Source organism: Taeniopygia guttata, chromosome 1A (assembly GCF_048771995.1).
Source record: "Taeniopygia guttata chromosome 1A, bTaeGut7.mat, whole genome shotgun sequence".
Classification (NCBI taxonomy): domain Eukaryota; kingdom Metazoa; phylum Chordata; class Aves; order Passeriformes; family Estrildidae; genus Taeniopygia; species Taeniopygia guttata.
Window position 1 is genome coordinate 61,296,245 of NC_133025.1, and position 15,808 is coordinate 61,312,052.

General features: G+C 43.6%; 1 protein-coding gene across 6 annotated transcripts in view; it reads left to right on the forward strand.

Moving 5' to 3' along the window:
• Positions 1 to 817: 817 nt before the first annotated feature.
• Positions 818 to 15,808, forward strand: part of LOC100227890 (fatty acyl-CoA reductase 1) — a 118,838-nt gene continuing 103,847 nt past the window's right edge. For 2 of the 6 annotated variants that reach the window (XM_030263395.4, XM_030263397.4), the window contains exon 1: positions 1,344 to 1,542. The gene's annotated coding sequence lies outside the window, so the exon portion shown is untranslated. Of the gene's footprint in view, positions 1,139 to 1,292; positions 1,543 to 1,683; positions 1,968 to 15,808 lie in introns of those variants that run through there. The other 4 variants (XM_030263396.4, XM_030263392.4, XM_030263393.4 and 1 more) reach the window with 4 other exon arrangements.

A 15,808-nucleotide genomic window follows, 5' to 3' on the forward strand; every position in this document is an offset into this window, starting at 1 on the left:
CCCAAAGGAATTTTGCTAAGTTTGCAGATTTGTATGTCTCCTATACAATGTCTCCTGGAAGAGTTTCTCTATTTGATGTCCTGAAAGATAATACTTACAATATTACAGTAATACAATATCTCATTCTGGGCTTCCCAAAAAATTTCCTTCTGGTTAGTTTTCAAAGTGCAAGATCATGGGCCTTGAACAAAACCATCCCTCACTGACTATTCTTTTAAGCCACATTTTTGCCTACTTGTTCCTCATTTTGGTGTCAGTCACCATCAGTTCAGGCATGGCATTTTCAGTCTCAACAGAGGCCTGGCCAGCCTGTCAAGGCAGATGTTTATGTTAAGGAATATGCCTGTGATGCAGGCAATTTCAAATGAAATTGAAACAGAGCTTCCTCTCTCTTGCTGAGCGCTCCAAACGTTTGTGACAGCACTTGGGTATTAGAGAAGGCAGATGATTTTCTTCCATCTGTATGAATTATGAAGGCAAGGTTCTCTACATCCCACCCATTTCTGTGGGGTGGATTGCCTACTCCATGCCATAGGTGTAATGTAGAGAGCAGGTGACACACACCTTGTGTCCTGGTTGGATTTTTTGGTCCACCTGGGTCTTAGAGCCCTATGTCCTGTGTCACATGGAGGCCACTAGCACATGTACTGTAAGGACACCTGGCAGAATAAGGTGCAATGAGGCTTTGGAGATTCCACCTAGCCTTAGATCGTGGCCAGGTGTGCCAGCAGGCACCTGTAGGTCTCATGTGAAAGTGGCAGGCACCTGTAACCTATAAGCTCCCCAAGCAAGGAGTTAGAGGTGGAGGAGCTGCAGCTGTGGGTGCAGTATTTAATCCCTTTGTGTGGGGTGTTCTGCTAATAGCTCTCATACGGATTCACTTGGCAGTGAGCAGCTTACCCAACCTCTCCCGGGCTGGCTTTTCCCGGTACTAATAAATGGAAGGAAATAATGAAATAAACTGAACCTTGTAAAATTAGTTAATGCTCATATATGCTGCAAGTGTAATCCGAGGCTATAAAAACATTGCATCTTGCTGATTCTGGTGCTGAGTTGAAAAGATCTGAGGGTGTATCTTCTATCGCCGACGAGAGAAAATGAATATTGGTGTTTAAAGCGGGTATTCCAGGCTGAGAAGGTATGCCGCGTATCTCGGTTTTCTCCTAACGCTTATGAGACAAATTGCGTAATTTACTTAATATGCCTATTTTATAACTCTGCTTCTGTGCACAACATTCTTCCTGACCATTTTAACCGCGGCCGTAAATTCTGCTGTAAGCTGAAGAGAGTAAGGAGGTGTAATAACCTTGGAGGACACCCGAGGGACTCCTCGCCCTGCTCCTTTTCCATGGATTGGGGAGCTTTCAGGGCTCCCCGCGGGGCTCCAGCGCTGCCCGCATTCCCGGCCCGCTCACGCCGGCGCAGGCGGCGCGGGGGAGGACCAGGGTGGGGAAGGGGCTCGGGGAGGCGCTGAGGAGGAGCCGCCGCCACTCGCTCCGGCCCCAGCGAGCCCGGAGGCGGCAGAGGAGCCCCGGCAGCCCGGTAAGGAGGGGAGCCCTCCGGGAGGGAGAAGGGAAGGGAGAGAGAGGGAGTCTTTCCTGGCTGGTTCCTGCAGGGCTGGCGCGGCGTGCCCGCACCCCCTGCGGCACGGCCGCGGCGGGGAGCGGCCGAGCCGCCCGCTGCGCCCGTACCCCACGGCGGCGGAGGAAGGGGCGGTCTGGGGCGGGGGTTCACGGGCACACGGGGGTCCGATCTCCCGCTCTGCCCCGGCCGTGCCCGGCGGCTCCTGCTGCAGAGCCCGCGGCGCTGAGCCGCCCGTCCCCGTCCGCACCCCGGGCGGGCGCGCATCCTCCCCCGGTCCGGCTCGGAGCAGCGGGGCAGGCGCTGCTGCTGCCCGCCTCCCTCCCCCGGCCGGATACACGCTGTCACACCCCGGGCACCGCGAGAGGTTTGTTCATTTTATTTGGGTAGGTTTTGTTTGTGGGTTTTGTGTGTGTTTTTTTTTTTTTTTTTCCCTTGCTTTTTCTCTTTTCCTCCGCCTCTTCTTTGCCGCGAGTTGCTCGCATGCTGCGGGAGGTGGGGGGGCAGCGATTTGGAAAGAGGAATTGGTGGGGAAAGCGGCAGCTGAAGGGAACAACCCGCTGGGGCACGGCGCGGGGAAGCAAAGCAAAAAACCCAAAGGCAGCCAAGAAGGGAGAAGGTGGTGTGGGGGCGAGGGAGAGGAAGAGGCGCCGCTGCAGGGGGAGGATGCCCGGAGGCGGCGGGGCCGGGCCGGCTGCAGCGGGGCCGTGCCGGGCCCCTGCCCCGGGGGGTGCCCCGGGAGCACCGGGGGGTGCTCCGGCTCTTCCTTGGGTGAGCTGAGGCCGGGGTGCGACCCTGCGAATGAGGAGAGGATGTGGCGGGCGGCTGCCGCCCTGCCTCGCCGCAGGCTTGGCTGCGGGTGGGGGCAAATCGGCAGTGCGATGCTGTGCAAAATAAAGGAAGGTCTCTTCTGATTTTGGGGGAGGGTTGCCCTTTTGTTTTCCTGCTGTTAGGCCCACACGTTGAATTTTTTTTTTGTGTGTGTGTGTTTTTTTTTTTTTTTTTTTTTTTTTAATAGTAGTGTGGTGTTCTATAGCGATAGAGTTTTAATCATATGAAGTAAGAGTCTTACTCAGAGCCTTGGTGATATTTTCTCTCCCCTGATTGGGAAATGACTGGATATCCCTGCAACTCCCCCCCCCCCCCCCCCCCCCCACAAGGCACCACAAGCACAAATTTTGGTACAGTATATTCTTGGGAGGATATACTCGGTTCTCTGGAAACGAGAGGCATGTGACCTTGTCTTGTATTAAACAGTCCTTTACAGTATAAGGCTTATATTGTATATGTTACTCAGACCAATTTGTTTTTCATGTTTGCCTTGGAGCCTGTTAAGGGCGTAGCTAGAGAAACAAATAACTAATGACAGACCATTATCTTGGGGGGGGGGGATAGGGGAAGCAGTAAAACTGAATGGGAGTTCACCAAGAAATATTGCACTGTAAATTCAGTCAAAAGGCTAGTTTTGCATCTTTATTTAGATTGAGAGTTTGCTATCTCTAAAGGTCACTTTTAGGCCAGAAAAATTTGTTCTGAAATCCATATCATCTCTAATCCTGGTTCACTTGAATTTGTATTAAAACAAGTGTATGGTTGAACTATTAGTTGATCCCAGCAACATAACAATATGCAAGGCCTTTCAGAAACTTTCAATATCAAAGCTCAGATTGTTTTGGCTTGTTAGTTTAGAGTGTAACTTTCTGTGCATGCTGGCGTTCTGGGAACCTTTATCCCCACTTGTTAAGAAGCTGGTGGCACGGAGATTTGCTACTGGAGTTTATTTTGATTTGCATTGCTGTGTCAAAAGCATCATAGTTCCCTGCTTTGTGTAATGTTTTTGACTAGAAAAGTCCAAGTTCTGTTCATTACTGAGTTAGGGACTTGTCTTCTGTTTCAAGGAACTACATAGTTTAAGAATTGATAGTTGCTTTAGTGAAGTTGTAAAATCCCTGCTGCAGTGTTGTGCTTTAACCTCTAGATCTGTTGTGTTCTGACAACTTGTTTCTGCATAACTATAATGTTTTAAAGCATTTGGGGTGTTTGTCTAAGTTAAAGTCACCATAAATTTCAGTATATGGGGGGGTGGGAATGCATTCACTCAAAGGTATGTGAATTAAACATGAAGGAATAGCAGATTTAGGCCAGCCTTCTACTATATTTAGAGTATGTTTGAGGATGCATCTGATATTGTAACAAAGCTGCAAATTCTTCAGTTCTTCCAATGCAGGATTCAAGTTTAATCCCTGTCAAGGCTTGTTTAAATTGGTGGTGGGGAAATGTGGTTTTAAAACATCTTGAAGACCATGTGAGAAAAGGCTGATTAAATAGAACCCATAGCATGTCAGCTGGGAAAAAATATCTGGAGATCAACTGCTAGAAAAGTAATAGGAAATGGCCTGTTAACAGAGGCACAAAGTTTGTGGCTATGTTACAGGAAGCAGCTTTGACTGATAAGCTCCTTGTACCCTCCCCAAAGTCGGTTCAGATCTGACAAACCTGAATCTTGGGGAGGTGAGTGGCTTGGGGAAGGTGTAGGAGTGCAGGAAGGGAGAGGAACAGGGCAGAAGGATTGTGACAGGGACTGTTGGCAATTTGACCAAAGGCACAGAAAAGTGTCATTTGTCTGTGTGGTGCAGTGGAGAACATGAACAAGTGGTCATTGTCTTCAGAAATCTTCTGGATACTGATGATTTTATGTCCTGTGGCAGAGCGTAGATCCTTGTTCCAGAGTAGCAGCCTGCAGAATTAGACTGTCATTGGAAAAATTTTTCTCCCATACATTTCACATAGAAAGCTCCTAGTTCTGAAGAGTTTGTCAGGTTTTTCTGCCATAGCAAGTTATTTTGACCTATAGAAGGGAAAGACCATGTGAGCAACTCAGTGGGGTGGAGAAAACTGTGTTGATGAGTACCTGACTAATCTGGGGACTGTTGCTTATCTTACTATGTGTTTTGGTTTTGCTATGTTTGGAAGAAAATATTGGGAATAACAGCTGCAGGGGATAATATTAGCATTGTCCTATAATAATGCAGTATTTTGCATTATTACTATGAAAAAATTATAGCATTCTGTTTCCCTAAGGGTCCTGACTCCACAAAAGAGGCTTAAGAAATGGAAGTTTGAATATTATCTGGCGAGATGAAAATTATCTACATTTTTAGGAGTGGGTCATGGAAAAGAGTCAGGAAAGATGTGTCTGGAAATAAGGATAATCTGAAGGATGCTGACTTCCCTGGCCCAGGCAGCTATTTCACAAGGGCAGTCCTGATTTGGGAGCTCTTCACCTGTGCCCGTGTGGAGCTGTGCTGGCACTCCTGAACCTCACTCCCTAAATGTGGGCTCAGCCTGCCTCACCTCTGGCTGCGCATTCCCGACCTCCCGCTTGGGATGGGACCATCACTCCTGGCCAAATGCTGATCTGCTCTTGCTCTTGGTTTAGAGTTGGATGGGTTCCTGGGTGTGACTCAAGGCCTGACTAAATCACGGCAAGGAGCGGGCAGAGATCTGTGCTCTTGGGGGAAGAGCGCGCTGCTTCTCCTCACAGAGGGGATGCTCAGCCTCGTGAGCTCGCTTGGTGCTGTGCTGATGCTTCTGCACCATTTAATTTGGCCTATCTGGCCAGCTTGGAGAAGGAGAAGAGGTGCCTGCCTGTCTCCAGTTACTCATGTAGACATACCCTTCAAGGGTCTGATGAACTGCGTCAAAGAGGAAACTTTGTCCTTCAAGAGAAGGCTACAGCAGATGCTTTTTCTTTTATTACAGCTCTTTTCCATTCTGTTTTTTAATGGTAAGCCTGTGTTTCCCATTTTTAATGCCAGATGTTTTGTCTGTTTCTTTTTTCTTATTTTCATGGTGCTTTAAGGCTTTCTTTAGCTGTCTTTGCGTGGCATGCAGCCTTAAAATTACATCAAACTGGATCTTTACGTAGTGAAATAATAATAGTAGGTATGTAATTAATGTTCTGTTGGTAATTATTAAAATCCCTTTCTCCCTCAAATCTGTGGCTACATTTGTTGTTAAAGTATGAGGCATATTGAAGGTTTGGCAAAAATACCTGTAATTCAGTTATAATTGTGTTCTGTCCTAAGCTTATATTAGCTGTGCTTTGCAGGAGTTGCTTGACTCGGTTTCTCTTTGTGTGTACTCCTGCTTAGGGAGTTTCAAGTGGCTGGAAATCACATGGGGCTCTGTTCTTCCGCCCCTGCTCACAGAAAGGTTATCTTGTTCCTCAAAAAGTGTTTGACTCCAAAGTTTCCTCCTTCCCAATTCATTTTTCTCCTTCCACAATGTAATTGTGGTGCAGCTATGCCCATAAAATAAGGTTATAATAGGTTTTCCTCATACTTCAATGAATTTTTAACCCTGTATACCACTATCCATCTTCCATATCTGTTTTGAGTAGCAGGTGGTTGTCTTGTGGGGTTAACAGAAAAAATATAAAACTTGATGACTGATTAATGCATTAAAGAATGGCAGGACTGGTCACAAACCTGAATGTTTACAATGTAATTTCTAAAGCCATCTTTTGGGCATGCATTTGTCCAAGCCCAGACATATATTTTATTGTGTCCAAAGAGACAATTTTACCATAAACAAATAAAAGGTTTTGATTCCAGTTTTGAATGGCTTGTGCTTACCTTGTAGCAGACTGTAGTTTTCAATACTGTTCTGCAATGCTGTATAAAACTGGGACTGGCTGGACTGACAGCTTATTTTTTTGGTTTGTTTGTTTTCTGTTTTACCTTCCTGAAAGAAATCGTAAACCTAATTGTTGGAAGGAAAGAAAAGTTCCCTAATTTAATGTAAAGAAGGGATTTATTTTGCTATAGATGGCTCAAAAAGGCCTTTTCTTATTTGAGGATTGCTGAATGTAATTACACTGTTGTGTTACAACCCTTTCTAGAATATTCCTTCAGAAACTACCTTGGCATTGGGGGTGAAATTATGAAATCTTTAATTGACTGCAATTTTGTAAACAGTGGGATAGATAAACAACAACAAAAACGTTCTTACAAAGCTATGCAGTTGTATTGTTTTAAGAAATACAAAGAATAAATGTGATGTTGATATTGAGCCAATCACTGCTCTTTCTGAGGAAAAGCTGAAAAATGGAGATGCTTTGTAGGAAAAGTACCAGGCGTGTAGTTGCCTCTCTACGCTTTAGTAAATGCTGAGAGATTCTTAATTTGCTCACAAAATACGTGGGTATTTACAGAGCAGAGCAGTGTTCTAAAAGGTTCATTGGAGTGGTTGTACTGTGGAGTTAATGGCTGAGATGGTTACTGGTGATTTTGATAGTAGCCAGAGGTGGCACCATGTTATGATTCATTGGCAGAATAAGAAATGATCTTGAAGTGATCATTTTAGGTGGGATAAGGTGTTTAGGAGTTTAGCTCAGAGGAGAGTTACAGCTGGCTGGAGCTGGTGCTGTGCTGCAGCTGAGGCAGCGTGGTGCTTGCACTGTCTCTTCGTCATTAGTGGGTCTGTGTTCTCTGAGCATAAGTAGCAGTAATTTGGAGAAGGCTGCACCTGTAGCAATCAACATTGCTGTGGCCAAACACACGACACTCGTTGGAAATATATTTTTCTGTCACTGCTGTTGTTTACACATGAAATAATGGGGTTTTTTTTGCCCACTTTCTCTGTTTTGAGGTGTAATGTGAATATCTGTGCTTCCGTGGGCTTTGCTCCCATTGTTGTATCACTCTGTAGCGTGAAGTCATTCAGCATTTGTCAAAGTCTGGCTGTGTGGGGTTGCAGCATCTGAAATGCCTCCTTTATCACTTCAGAAGCAGGTGCTGGTGCTTAGAGCAGGGCTCTGGCCTGTGGGGGTGTGTGTGCTGGGGTTCAGCTCTGCAGCGTGCTGTGATGCTCTCTTGGGTACCATCCCCTGGTGTGGTCAGAAGCCAAGTGGTCGTGGTCTGTGCTGAGTGACTGCCAAACCCAGGAGCTCTGCCCACGCTGATCCTGGCTGGGACCAGCAAACGTGGGGTGGGTTTGTGTCTCGTGTCAGGTGGGCACCCAGCTGCTCAGCCTAGAGCACTGGCTTGTGTTCGGCTGGGCTTCTGCAGAGAGGCAAAAGCAGTTTGGAGGTGGGATGAAGAACATGAGTGAGTTTTGCCTGTCCTTTCCTGCCTTCATGGCAACTAACAAGATCAGCTGCTGGTTTTCTGGACTAAGGAAGGGAAAGAAAAGGAATGACACCACTTCTTCTGCCAGTACCCTGTGGAGCTTCTGGGATGGTGGAGCCAGAGACTGCTGCAAATCTTTTCAAAACCATCTGCTTTTACCACCTGTCACTGCTTATTCACTAACGTGTGGTCTTGTTGGGCATTAGTTTTTAAAATCTTTCTCTGTAAGGACAGAAATGAATAGGTTTCTTCTCCGGTCCCATGCTTGAGCTGTATAATGGATGAGTTTCACAAGTGCTCTGTTGTGAGGGAGAGTGGGGGGGAGAGAGATAAAGGGATTTGCCTTCCTGACCTAAAGCACTTTCTGATGTAGTACATGCTCACAGAGCTCTTCTATTTTTGTTATCTGTTGGTCTGAAATGCATGGCATGATTCTGTTTAAACGTAATTTTAAGGACAATTTTGAGGGTGAATTTTTGTTACAGAAGGAGCCCTTAGCAAACTATTGCATATACTGACATCAGCTTATTCATTGCTTCCAGCTTTAAGTCAAGGAGAACATCACAGTCCAGGACTGCTTCTAGATCGCCTTTGGCTATTGAATTAAATGTCATTGCTGTAAAGGACTCAATTCCTTTGTTGGACAAAAAATTTTTGAAGATGCTAGGGCTATTGCTCCCCAGGCCATTAGTAGGACACCCAAATTGTTATGAAATGTATTCACATTCCTAAATTGAATGTGACAGACAGAATTACACCCTTAGTTAACCCTCAGCCTGTATAACTGCATCCTTGTTGCTCTGCTTACAACCTTGCAGACTGCAAAGAAACAATCTGCTTGCTTTTGTGATAAAAGATCTGTTTTTGCAGCCTCATAGTTCTGATAACCATGCAGTGTGTGCAGTAGGTTCTTCTTTATTCCTGTGACTGCAGCTGGAACGTCTCAGCCTGGCTTTTTACATCCCCTGTGATCCTTTCTCCAGTAATGTACATTATTGCTTTGATGTGGTTCTGCTTCTACTTCCCTGTGGAGCTCTGCTGCACGAAGAAGTGAAATCCCAGGTCAAGATGTTACAGACATTGAATGACACTGGTTTCTACCAGTGACCTCCTTTGAGTCCTTATTGCTGCTATCTTCATTAGACACTCCAGAGCAATACACTTATAGTACGTAACAAAATGTCAGTGTTCCCCTGTGCATTTCTTCGTGCCTTTCTTTGCATCTGAACTAAAGTTGATGACACTTGTAGAGAGAAGAGGGTGACAAGCCCAGGGTGTTTATGCCATACTCTGTTCTGTGTAGCAAAATAACCATCAAATCTTGCACTTAGATGCAGTACTCAAACCTGCCAGCTCAGTAGAAAAGCTTTGTGGTTCTGCAGATAGCCAGTAACATTTGCCATAACAGTGTCTAGCTATGGTTTTAATTTTAATTCATTCTTGCATTTATGTTCAGTGGCTCCTGCCTTGTCCTGTGCATCTTCAAAGCAGCTGGTGGGTTTCTGCTCTACTTGATTTTAAGGTTTCAGGGTACCCTAAACAACATAGTGATTTGATAGGAAATGCTGGATCCTTGATTCATTTCTCAGTTAATATTTTTTCATTTCCCCTATTTCCTAATCTCTGTGTCCTTTCCCAGGCATTTTGGTTTGTTCCTTCGCCTAGTTCTGCTGCCACTTCACTGAGCTGAGAGAGCTCAGGCTGTGACCACAAAGCCTCATTTCCAGCTGGAGGTGTATCCCTTCACCTTTGTTTTGGCCTGTTCCTGACCCCTCATTCCTCTGTGGTGTCAGGCAGACTGCTAGCTGTGTATTAATCTCTTTGACCAAGAGTAGAATTGAACTCATCTCCACCATGTTGTAAAGCTGTCTGTATTCACACTAAAATCAGTGCTTTAGAGGCACCTATCTCAAATCTGCTGTTTGCTACACCGTCCAAATCAGCTGATTTGTGGTGAAGTATTAGTTCCTGGTACTGGAATGTTCCATATGTGGGGTCTCAGGTGTTTTGGCCCAGCATTTTTTTCTGATGGATGTTTGTGTTGGCTCATATACAGCTGAGCTTGTGTTTCTGCCGTTGGGAACACTGAATTTTCCACCAAGGGGAAAGCCTAGTGCTCTGGCTGGCTCAGAATTTTTCAAGAACTGATAAGGCATTGCTTACAGCTGATAAACTTGTCCATGAAGAGGTCCCAGCAAGCAGATTGAGGAGAAGGTGGAACGGTGTGCTTCCAAGATGATGTGATGACAACCCACCCATATTTTAAAGACGAGATCTCTGGGCTCTGCCAACACAGTTAATACTGTTGAACCAACCACATATGCAAAACTAAACTGTGATCTGACAGCAAGTCAGTCACAGCCTACAGAGGCATTAGCTGCTCATACTATTCCACTTGGACAGGGGAGTGTGTCTTAATTCTCAGGTTCCTCTTGGAAGCTTTTGCCTGTCAGTGCTACATTTACTGCAGTATGGGTTTTCAAGTAATGAATATTGGTGTTTCAGTAGTCACCCCTCTGCTGGTTAAGCATCAACAGGCTGAAGCTGCATTAATACTGAACACATTTGTCACCTTTTCTGAGAATTCCCCCAGCCCAGGATGCTGATGTACACAGGAGGACGGGTTGCTTTGCTCTTGACATTCAATGTGATTTGAAATTTCCAGTCTTAAAAGGTTATAGGTTGGCACGTCTAGCTGTTGGTATTTAATGTTAAAAATTAGATAAGCATGTTGAAAAAAAGAAAATAATACTCAATGCCAGAGATTCCATTGCTGACCATAGATGATTACGACCTTGAAGATAGGGAAGTTCTTGCCTTCTGAAGTGACATAGTCTGCATTTATCAAAACCCAACTTCTCTGCTTGTCACTAACATTTAATTTCCCTGGCAGCCTAGTTAGTCTTCTTCTGGGAGATGAAGTAAGGTGATCTGGAGCCCTTCATAGGAACTTGTTTCTGATCTGAGGTTCATGTGTTCAAAATGTTAAAACAGTCACAATACTGCAAGTCTTTCATTAAATGACAGGGTGCTTTCAAAGAGAGTAGTTCTCTTCATTTCTACATACGCCTACACTGAGCGTGACTAATGTGATTGTGACTGTGAGCCCTTAAATAAAAAGTGGAATTCTAGAAGTAGGTCTCATAGCATTCCTAGATACAGAGCAGGAAACTTGTAATTTGTCGTCTTGGGTAAGAAGAATAAATCGAATTTTACATTTGATTGTTGAAATGAAGACAGTAAGATTTGGTTTTGTGAAATGCGAGCAAGTCCTCATATGGATTTTTTATTCTTAACATATAATTTTCATTGTGTTGTCTATATTATCACTCTAGGGTAGCGTTGGCAGCATTTGGTGCTTTGCTCCATGCAGCTATGTAAAAATATCACCCAGTACTGCTGACTCATTTATAAAATAAAATGGACGCTTCCTTGCACTTTTTTTTCCTGTCTTTTAGACTTCAAAAATCCTACCTGCTACATGCAACTTTGTCCTTTCCATGCAAAGTATAGTGCCCAAAATATCTTGTCAGAGATGCTTTTTATCTAAAGTGCTCATAATTGCTAGCAGCAGCTTCTTTTAAATCATTTACAGATTTTCACTGGAGTGTCCTGTAGGTAGATGGGTTTTTATTCTGTACAGTGCTGTGCAAAAATCTTAGCAAACAAGAACATTCCACCTGCACTAATAGAAATATTGCATCTATTTGATAATTGTTTTGAAAGTTCAGGAAGATCAGGGCCAGGAAAATACAGTAAGGATAACTAATTCCATGATGAAAAGGTCATATGAGATTGCCTTAGCTTTTTAAAATGCCATATTTTGCATACGTTATGGAAATTTACCCTAACAGAGCAGTGAGTGCACTGTTAGGGTAAAATATATCAATTTCCTGTTTTCATTGTTCTCTTATTCATAAGTTGTAAGCCTACAACTGTAGAACTCTTTTCATGTTTGTTTTTTTATGTTTTGAGTGTTTCTTCATTGATTAAATAATTTCTGTAATGAAAATATGTGGTGTTAGCAGGGGAACATACCTTCTGATGTTTTGCATAAGCATGAAAGTTGTACTAATATTTCTCCACCAGGGCTTTATACTACAAGAACAAGATACGCTGGGCCACAAGTAGTGTGGTCTCTATACTCTTGAGAAGGTTTTCTGCCAGAAAACATTGATTTCATTGGTCCTATTAAGTTTGCGCTTTGTGTTTACTCTCACACTCATTGGAGATTTTTCTTTGTAAGAGTGTGGCAGTTAGTACTGCAAAGCAAAGGGAATGTAGCAGAGCACATGAGTGCTGTTCCCCTGGAGGAACCACATCCTAGCAGAATCCATATGGAATCTAGTAGTTTTAGTCCTGTTAAGTAAGTTTAACATCATGCGTCAGAAAGGTGAGTTACTCTTTTTTTTTCCTTTCTCCAGTTACTTTGGAGATACTATTAAGGGAAGGGTTGAAAGTTTTCTTTGTGCTGTGGGTATTTCTTGGCTCTCTATTATTTTCCCTTAATCAGTATTTTGAGGCTAGTGCTCTGAATATTTGGGTTCTCTTCTCTTTATTGTCACTGGCTAGTTGTGAGAAGCACTTTTTGGTAGATTGCTGCTCATGGAGCCTGAGGGCAGAGACCTCTCCAGTTTTATAAGGGTGGGGTGGGGATAAGTGCTGTGTCCTCAGAGCCTAAGCAGTGTGGGATTGAGTGCATGGGCAAGAGGTGCCCTGTCTTGCAATTTGTCCACGAGGCAAGAGTTCACGATACGTTCTTGTTCCAAACACAGTTGTGTACAAAAGCAAAGCTTGCCTAGGAGAACTTAAATAAGCAGTGCAGCACAGGAAAGTGAGTATTTTACTACTCAGAACTATTTTTAAAAGCTGTGTATGTTCAAATCTATCAGGCTGGATGGAATTGATGCTAGGATGCTGAAAGACAAGTGGTGCAATTGCTGTTGGAATTGTGATTTTGCTGTTCTCCATGAAAATATATCGGAGAGGCTCCTGAAAACTAGGGAAAGGCTTTATTTATTACACTCATCTTTTTAAGGAGAGAAAGAAGGGTAGCTCAGGGCTAGTCAGCCTTCTTCAATCCCTAGAAATGTTATGTATCGTGTCTCTGGGGAATTTGTTTTCAGATGTGAGAAGAATGTGAAGATAATCAATAATAGTTGACCCAAATGCACCGGGGCAAGAAGTATTTGATGAACCTGAATGCCTTTTGTGAATAAGTGACCAAATACGTAGATGTGGGCATACTGGTGGGTAAATTCTTTGCTGTGAGAGTGGTGAGTCACTGGCACAGGTTGCCCAGAGAAGTTGTGAATGCCCAATCCGGGAATGGAACTTTTAGCGACCTGATCTAGTGGAAGGTGTCTCTGACCATGGCAGGGGGGTTGAACTGGCTGATCTTTAAGGGCCTTCCAACCCAAACCATCCTGAACTCTCTGACTCCAGCTTTTGTTATCTCTCACTGAGGATCTATATGGATTGTTAGTTTAAATGAAAACTGTGCGGATATTGGAGTTCCCAGTGTAGTCTCCCATGGCTCAGTGTCTCACTGGAGACAAATAACAAGTGGCCTGTGAGGGTTTGGGACAGTGATGTCACCTCTCTGTTAATTACTTAGATGGTGGGATGGCATGCACCCAAGAGAAAAGTTATAGATCCCATTAAATTGGCACGAGAGAGAGTTCAATGCATGAAGTGGTAGAAATTCAGCTGGGTCTTAGGAAGCCTGAGATTTGGCTAACAGAAAGCTCTTGAAGTTCAGTGAGAATAAACATGAAGTTCTGTGCTCATGCAGATCAATTCCTTGCAGCAACGTAGCCTGGGAGGCAGCTGGCTGAAAAGAACATTTATGGGAAAGCCATGGGATGTGACGATTGCTACCAAGTCAGAAATGAGTTAGTGATGCATTTTCATTGCAAATAAGGCAAACAACATGGTGGTCTCCATGGACAGCAAATCTGAGGAAGTAATTGTCCTTCTCAGCATTGCTGAGTACTCTGGTTCTTCAGTCAGTCCCGAGGTTCCTCAAATCAAAAGCATGATGAGAAAATGGAGAGAGGATTACCAAGGTGATTCTGAGCCATGGGAACCACAAGAAATGAGGAGAGATTAGGGTTTCAGGCTGTTTCAGTCTGCCCAAAGAAGAGGCAAAGGGGCCATCTTATAGAAACCTGTAGCTTCTTGAGGATAAGTTCGGATGACTGTGGAAATGAACTCTTGTTTGTGGCAGATTGTTAAAACAAGGAACAACTGTCACAATTTGCAGCTTAGACTGGCCATCAGAGGTTCAGACTGGTCACTAGGAAAATGTTTTTCACCACTGAGTAGCGCAAGAGTTTTAAAATGCCGCCCAGAGAGGTGGTGGAGTCTCTCCTTGGGTGTTTTTGAGACTCGGCTGGACCAAGCTGTGGCAGACCCCATCTATACTGATGAGAGTCCTTCTCCAAGCGGAGAATCGAACTGCTGATCTGCAAAGAACTGCAGCAGACTTTTCTGTGTTTTTCTGTGATTCTGCCCAGTACATCAGGGATGAGCAATGCAGAGGAAGAATTTTGTACAGCTGTGATATTCCTGTATCCATGAGGGTGAATCTGAAATGGTGGACAATGGAAGTCCTTCTATAAAGATTTTCTCCTTACTATCAACTTGAAATGTATCCATGTACTAGGACTTCTTAACTCTGTGTGACATGTGGGTTTATATTGCCTAGCCATTTTCAAATTTTCTGCTCTTTTAATGCACCTTAGGAATAAACACCACAATGTTCACGTGACCATAGGAAGCCAGATTATTTGTGCTTCATCAGAATTATTTCATTTGAATTATTCACTGAAATATTATTTATAATAAATAAAGAATAATTATGTAAATAAATCTTACTTCTTGATTTACGTAATTATTATGTGTACTGGAGTCATTGCTTCTTTGTAGGTGTTCTAGGAACTGTAGGTGTTCTAGGAACTGTAGAAATGTATAGAAATCTGTTTTTGAAGCTTAATTTGTCAAAAGTAAGAGAGAAAGAGATGTGAGAAAATCAGCTGTCAGAATCATAATAGATCTGTTTTCACAGATCGGTGTTGATGATTGTTTTCAATTGAGTTGATCCTTGTTTTAAATCTGACTGTGATTGATTGCGAATGCTGCAACATTTAATTGAAGAGGCCAACTCATGGAAAAGTGAAAAAGTAGTTGGCTAAAAAGCCAGGATGATTGGAAGCATGATATTATCTGTAATCCAGGGTGGGTGTGAAGACAGACAGAATGGGGTCAACCTTTGACAAGCTGGAAAGAAACACCCAAAGTCCTGGTTCCCCAAACCCACAATCAAGTCCCATTGCCAGAAGCCTGTGGGTGGGAATTCCCTCCCTTGAGGCTGGCCAGGAAAAGGTGTTGCAATGGTATGTTGGTCATCCTTCTGTTTTGTCTGACTCTAAATGCTGATTCCAGCTGCATCAGGGTTAGGAACATGCAAATGTGCCTATATTCCCTTCAGGGCTGATTCCAGTTCCAAACCAGTTTTATTTCTTTCACTTACTGCCTGAGCCAAGAAACCCTGCAGACCTAAGTCAAGCCAGTTTAAGGAGGATCAGATCTCATTTAGGTTGCTTGGGATTATGTAGAGAACGGGGGGCGGGGGGAAACACGCAGCTAGCCCCTAAATACTTTGTTTTCTGAATCAACTTCTGAGAAGTTGGCTTAGGAAAGCCTGGATTTAAACTCGACTTTAATTGGCATGTACTGAATGAAAGTACTAAACTGAACAAAATATTACTTGATGTATGGTCATCATTTCCTTATTCAGGATATTTCTGTGAAATACTTGCCCAGACTATGTCTATGTGATGAAAATTGGTGTTATGATTTGCTGCACTCTTCTCTGCTAAAGGGCTTTGCTGTGAAAACAATGCAATGTAGAAATGCTGCTCTGAGTAAGATGTGGATTTTCTTCTTATGGTTGGTATTGCTATAGCAACATTTCCCTCTATCCCTCCAAGCCATGACTGTAATTACAAAAGTTGCCATTGATCTTATATGTAGTAAATGATATCTGTGTTTAACAATGAACTACTAATGTCAAATGAAATAAGTAATTGTTT